General features: G+C 46.1%; 1 protein-coding gene across 2 annotated transcripts in view; it reads left to right on the forward strand.

Moving 5' to 3' along the window:
* Positions 1–3,912: 3,912 nt before the first annotated feature.
* The window catches only part of ADIPOR2 (adiponectin receptor 2), an 83,248-nt gene continuing 80,595 nt past the window's right edge, over positions 3,913–6,565 (forward strand). Inside the window, exon 1 of one of the 2 annotated variants that reach the window (XM_006163240.3) lies at positions 3,913–4,218. The gene's annotated coding sequence lies outside the window, so the exon portion shown is untranslated. The remainder of the gene's footprint in view (positions 4,219–6,565) is intronic. The other variant, XM_006163241.3, reaches the window with a different exon arrangement.

Genomic DNA, 6,565 nt, shown 5'->3' on the forward strand with positions numbered 1-6,565 from the left:
CAGAAGAGGCAAGACTAACTGGTAGTGATAGATTATCAGTGGCTGCCTAGAGCCAGGCCTGGGGCCTACTGACTTGGGATGGGTATGGGGAGTTTTGGGGAGGGGGTGTTGGGAACATTCTATTTTTTAAAATTGAGGGAATAGCAGATGGCGTAATGCTTATGTCGCTGGACTCCACATAGTCGACTGCAGTTGGAGTGTCAGACCTAGAGGCTTAAAACTCACACTACAGAGGGGAGGCGGGGGCGGGGGGAGCAGGTGACATGGTGGTTAAGGGCACTGGACTCCCACATGGCCAACCCCAGGCTTTCTCTCGCTCTTTTTCTCTCTCTCTCTTTCTCGCTCTATTCCTCTAGGGTCAAATTAAAATAAATAAATAAGTGGATAAATGAAGGTTTTTTTTTTTAAAAAAACAAACAAACAAAAACACCTCACACTGGGCACCTGCATGTGTGTGCCCAAGATCCTAAGAGGAGAAGGGTTTCTGGTGTGGCCACCCCCCGGAGGGTGATTCCTTGCTTTCCGTCTCTCTGGTGAGCGCACGTACCCTATAACAAAAATCTCTCTCGGGAAAAAAAAAATTGAGACTATACTTCCATGGGCGTAGACATTTGTCAAAAATCACCTGACTCTACAGTAAAAGTGGGTGTATCATTAACGTCATGTAAATGCAGTGGGCATGGTGGTCAAGGAAGCTGGATCCCATGTGGCCTACTGCGTAATTTGAGTCGTGGCGGCTCAAGCCGTGGCAGCTTGAAAGACATGCCAGGCGTGTGTTTGTGCCCCTTAAATCCCAAGAGCAGAAAGGAGAAGAGACTGTGGTGTGGCCATCCCCCTGGGGGGTGCTTCCTCATTCTCTCTGTCTCCACCTCCAGTGAACACACGTGCCCTAAAACAAAAAAAAACAAAAAGGGCTTACTTTATTGCATTTAAGATATATATATATATATCAAGGGACCGGCAAGTGGTATGGTGGTAAGGGTGCTGGACACCCATGTGGCCAACTGTGGTTCGAGTCCTGGACCTGGCGGCTTGCTTTCTCACTCCTCCCCAAACTCTGTCCCTCTCTGGTCAAATTAAAATAAATAAATAGAGTTAAATAAAATAATTCTTTAAAAAAGATACATATATAGATAAAGCTCCTTTCTTTCTTTAGAGAGAGATTTTTGCTATAGGGTGTGTGTGCTTGCTGGAGAGAGAGAGAGACAGAGATCACCCTCCAGGGAGATGGCCACTCCGCAGCTCCTTCTCCTCCATTCTCTTCTCAGGATCTTGGGCATGCATGCAAACGCACCCAGCATGAACTTTAAGCTGCTGGGTCAGAACTTGAACCTTGGTTGACCATGTGGAAGCCCAGTGATGCAACCATTACACCATGTGCTGGCTTCTAAAGCTACTTTTTATCAACTACAAAAGTGTTTAGAGAAGCCTCTAACACTAGGTTGTTGGGAAAGTCCTGATGTATTTTTGACTTTCCATCCAAAATGCGTCGTGACTCTCCAGACAACCCAGTACATACCCAGGTACACATGGTCCTGATTCACACGTGTTAAACATTTGGGTTTTTAGGTTTTTGCCATAGGGCAAGAGCGACAGAGAGAGACAGTGAGAAGAAAAGTGAGAAATCACCCTGCAGGGAGGATGGCCATACTGCAATCCTGTGTTCTCCACTCTCCTGGGATTCTGGCCATGCACACATACTTGTCCAGTGTGATTTTCAAGTCACCAGGTCCAGGTCTCGAAGCATGGTCAACCATGTGGGAGCCCAATGCCTTAACTACCACACCGTCTGCTAGTGCACATTTTGTTATTTTATTTATTTATTTTAAAAATAATTATTTATCTATTCAATTCCATTTATTATTATTTTTTAAATTTGACCATACAGAGACAGAAAGGGAAAGCGAGGAAGCAAGCTGCCAGGTCTGGGATTCTACTGTGGGTGGCCATGTGGAAATCCAGCTCCTTCCACCACCACGCCACCTGCTGGCCAAAACATTTTGTTAGTTATCTTTTTCATAGAGAAGAAATATTAACAGAAAACATGACATCCTGGTTCTCAGGCCTACTTCCTACACCATCCCACTGGCTAATATGGTCATAAAGTTGTGAGTGTTCTTTACACTCGTTTAGAACAAGTATTCGCAAACATCTCCCTCCTATGGACAAGAATATCGAACTTAATAAGAGCCAATGCACAGGCGATCTGAAATGAGGTGGTTAGTGCTGCAGCTGTAATGATAGTCCCCGGGGCTATGTTACCTAACTTGTTTGAGAAGCTGCTAATGTAATTTGCGTAATTACGAGAGTGTTTATACTGCTCTTTATCATCAGTTTCAAACGTGAGCACAACTTGGCACAAATGGGAATTTAGTGCATTAGGACGTTTCCCCACGTTTAAAATGCGCTGCTTGTAAACTTTCCAATCCGTGATCGATGTGGTTTTAAATGATACAGCTATTAGATTTTAGTGATTTAATTGCAGCTAAGACAGAACGCAGGTATTTGGATAGCCCCCTCTAAGTTCACTGCATAACTGACTATAATCACTTCTAAGCAGGTGGCACACGGAGTCCCTGGTAGCCGGCTGGGTCTGTCTGTCCTACGTGTGAGAGACAGTCACGGGGACTGGCCCGACATTCCTTGCCCTCGTGTCTTTTCTGTTCTCAATCTTCTGTATGTTCTAATGTTTATTTTATTTTTCAGATCTTTGCCACAGGTTGCAGTGAGAAATCAGCACCCAGGGGCGATGGCCACACCACAATCCCTTCGCCTCCAGTCTCCTCGTGATTTTGGACACACACACATGTGCCCAGTGTGATTCTCTTTCTTTTTTTTTTCCTTTCCTTTTTTATTTTTTAAAAAGAATTAGTTTATTTAATTTATTATTATTATTATTATTTTAATTTGACCAGTGAAAGACAGAGAGAGTGAGGGAGAAAGCAAGTTGCCAGGTCCAGGACTTGAACCATGGTCAGCCATGTGGTAGTCCAGTGCCTCAAGCACCACGCCACCTGCTTGCCCCTGTCCAGTGTGATTTTTCAAGTTTCTGGATCCAGGATTCAAACAGTGGCCTCAGCTATGTGGGATCCAGTGCCTTAACCATCACATACCTGCTGACCCCTAATGTTTATATTTGAAACAGTGACATTGCAGAAGAAAAGAAGTTTAGGAAGTTTAGGAAGGTTTTATTGTAATAACAAAGCTGTTAATTTCCCTTTAATGTTTTTAACTCACAGTTGCAGGACTCTCAAAGACTACTAAGTTTAGGTATTCACTAGCAGAATAATTTCTTTTTTGTTTTTTTTTCTTAAAAATGGCAATGAGGGACCAGCAGATGGCATAATGGTTACCTTGCTGGACTCCCATAGTCAACCTCAGTTCAAATCCCAGACACGGTGGCTTAAACTCATGCCGGGTGCATGTTGTGTGCGTGCCCAAGATCCCAAGAGGAGAATGGAGAAGGGACTGTGGCATGGCCACCCCCCTGGGGGGGTGATTTCTCACTTTCTGTCTCTCTCTGTCTCTCTGGTGAACACACGTGCCCTATAGCAAAAACCTCTCTCTCTCTCAATAAAAAGGGCAATGGTTCTGATTAGATAAATAAAATGATGAAATGCTTTGTTTTCTTTATAGGAACCAAAAGCAAAAACAAAGACAAAAACAGTTATAAAAGCGAGTTTAAATTCACAATGGAGGTTTATAGTATTTTTTCCCCTTTAGAATTTGAAAGCTGCACCTTCATTTGCCTGTAGCTTTAGCTGTATCTTTAATTCTCATTGCATATCACAATGGATTGTCCGATGTCATCATGGCAGTGACACAGTGTCACTGGAGCCATCACAGGATTCCGAATGTTACTCATCTAGTGACACGTCCTCTTTGTCAACATCTGGGAATGGCAGCGAAGGTTGCCTCAGATGGCTGTGCCACAGGCACTGCTGGGTGGCTTGTGACTAGCATGGTGGGTCGAGGTGAGGGAATCATGTAAAAGTGCAGAGATGGACTCCTGCCTCCTGTGAAGGGGGACCCCGGAGAATGGAGAGGACAGAGATTCTCCAGCCCTGCAGCTGACACAGGAGGAGACAGAATTCCACCGAGTTCCCCTCGGTTTCTGACAGCTCATCAGACGACAATATAAACGAAGGCCAGGAACAGAAGTGTGGCCAGGGAGGAAGGCGGAGACATCTCCTCTGGAACGTTAATGGTGAGATTTAGGTAAGGAGTAAGGGTGAAGCAAGACGAGAGCAAGGTCCAGGGGAACGCCCCTCAGGTCAGGACGATGGCGACACCGCAGCTGAGGGCTGAGCGTTCTGAGGGAGCAATACACTTCGTTTCATCATCACAGGAAGCAGGTATTCACAGGAGTGATCTGGAATAGGATCAGGGTGACAGGGAACGAGGCGGAGAATGGGGGGGGGGGACCATACGCTCTCCTATACCTGTGTCCGCACACGCTGGACTGTCCCCCCAGGTAGCTTCTTAAAGTCCTTTCTTTGACAGAGCAGAATCATTAAGAGAAAGGGATGTAGGAAGGATTTGACATCTTTGAAGAGTCTCTCTCTTTTTTTGGAGAGGTTTTTGATACAGGGCGCATACGCTTGCCAGAGAGACAGAGAGACAGAAAGTGAGAAGTCACCCCCCAGGGGGGATGGCCACGCCGCAATCCCTTCTCCTCCATTCTCCTCTCGGGATCTAGGCCACGCGCGCACACACGCCCAGCGTGAGTTTAAGCCACCGGGTCCGGGACTCCAATTGTGGTCAACTACATGGGAGTCCAGCAACATAGCCATTATGCCAACTGCTGGTTCCTGAAGAGTTTCTTTTTTAAAATCTGTCCTTTTTTGTGACCTAGAGCTCTGACATCTTGAATAGATCCCTTATTGTACCTGAACATCTTGTTCTTTTCATTTTTGTCCTGTGAGTTGGCATAATGGGTCAAATTTGCAATTCAAAACCACCTGTATCCTGTCTCTCATGCACGGTGATGCATACAGGTGCCTTCCTTGGTTTCAAACTCACAAGCTTTATGTCTTTACCTGGAAATACTGAAGTCCTTGTTGCCATATTGTTCTAGAGTTCTGTAAACTTAAAAAATGGTTAGCTTGAGGCCAGCAGGTGACCTAGTGATGGAGGCACACACGCCCACATGGTTGACTATGGTTCGAGTCCCGGACCTGGAGACTTGAAACTCACGCTGGGCACATGTGCGTTATGTGCCCAAAATCCCCAGAGGAGAATGGAGGAGCAGGGATTGCAGTGGGGCCATCCCCCCATGTGGTGGTTTCTCACTTTCTGTCTCTGTGTTTCCAGCGAGTGTACATGCCCTATAGCAAAAATCTCTCAAAAAAAAAAAAGGTTAACTTATATTTTTCAATTAACTATCTCTTGAAGGGAATGAAATCCATTTATGTTAATTTTACTTCTTTCAAGCTTAAATGAGTGGAACTGAGTTATGTCTAAAAGGCCATCTTATTCATGCTCTTCTTTGTGCTTAGAAACTTGAATTACTGGAGTCAGCAGGTGGCTTGGTGGTTAGGGGCTGTGTATTCCCACACCACCAACTGTGGTTTGAGTCCTGGACTTGCTTTCCTTTTCTCTCTGTCTGGTCAAATTAAAAAAATAATAACAAATGGAATTAAATAAATAAACACATATTTTAAAAAAACCTTTAATTACTTAAAATGGACATTGCAATGGGAAGGACTAAGCTGTGGGGATGAGCTTTTTTCTAAAGCTTTGGATTTCCTTTCAATAATGAGTCTTTTCTTTTTTTTTTTTTTGTTGATAGTTAGGACATTATCCGGTAAGAGCGTTATGAATTTCTCCTAGACTGAGCGTGAAGAAATAATTTTTCTATGCACGTCAATGCCTATACTTCCTTTTTTAAAAAATAGAATATGTAACTAAAGCCGTCCTTGGTTTGTAATAAGTTAGAGCTCAATTTAAAGTTCACGTGTAGAATATCACTCATTCTGGGAAAATGGACACAAATACTTAACGCTTCAGTACTTTCTGATCTACTATTACATTAAAACCACTTTAAGACTCGTTCTGGATCACACGTTTTAAGGGCGTGATTCCATCTTCTTTCGGGCAGAGGTCACAATACGTTAGTAAGGCAACAAAGGGTAGACACTGTCGTCCCGGGTCGGAGTCGGCTAACGCTCTGGGCTAACGCTCTGGGAGTTATTCCGAACCTTCGCGGACGACGCCTGGCTCTACGCTGGCGGTTGGGAGAAACTCACACTCCGGCCTGAGTCCCCAACGCTGGCTCGGACCGAGGGGCGCCCCGGTACCCACAGAGACTGGTGGGAGGCGCCGCGGGCCGGCGTCCCCTCCCCGCCGAGGGCGGGCCGAGAGCGAGCGCGCCGCGGCGCCTTCCCCGCCCGCTCGACGCCCCTGCGGCTCGGACTTCCCGGCCAGACCACAACTCCCAGCATGCACGGCGCTCCCGCGCGGTCGGAGGAGCCGTTTCCGGTCTGGGCCAGCGCGGCTGCGCGCGGGCTGCGCTCTTATTGGCTCAGGCCGCCTCGTGCGATGCGCGTCAGGGCGACGTGCGGCC

The sequence above is a fragment of the Tupaia chinensis genome, unplaced genomic scaffold, assembly GCF_000334495.1.
Source record: "Tupaia chinensis unplaced genomic scaffold, TupChi_1.0 Scaffold141530_1, whole genome shotgun sequence".
NCBI lineage: Eukaryota > Metazoa > Chordata > Mammalia > Scandentia > Tupaiidae > Tupaia > Tupaia belangeri.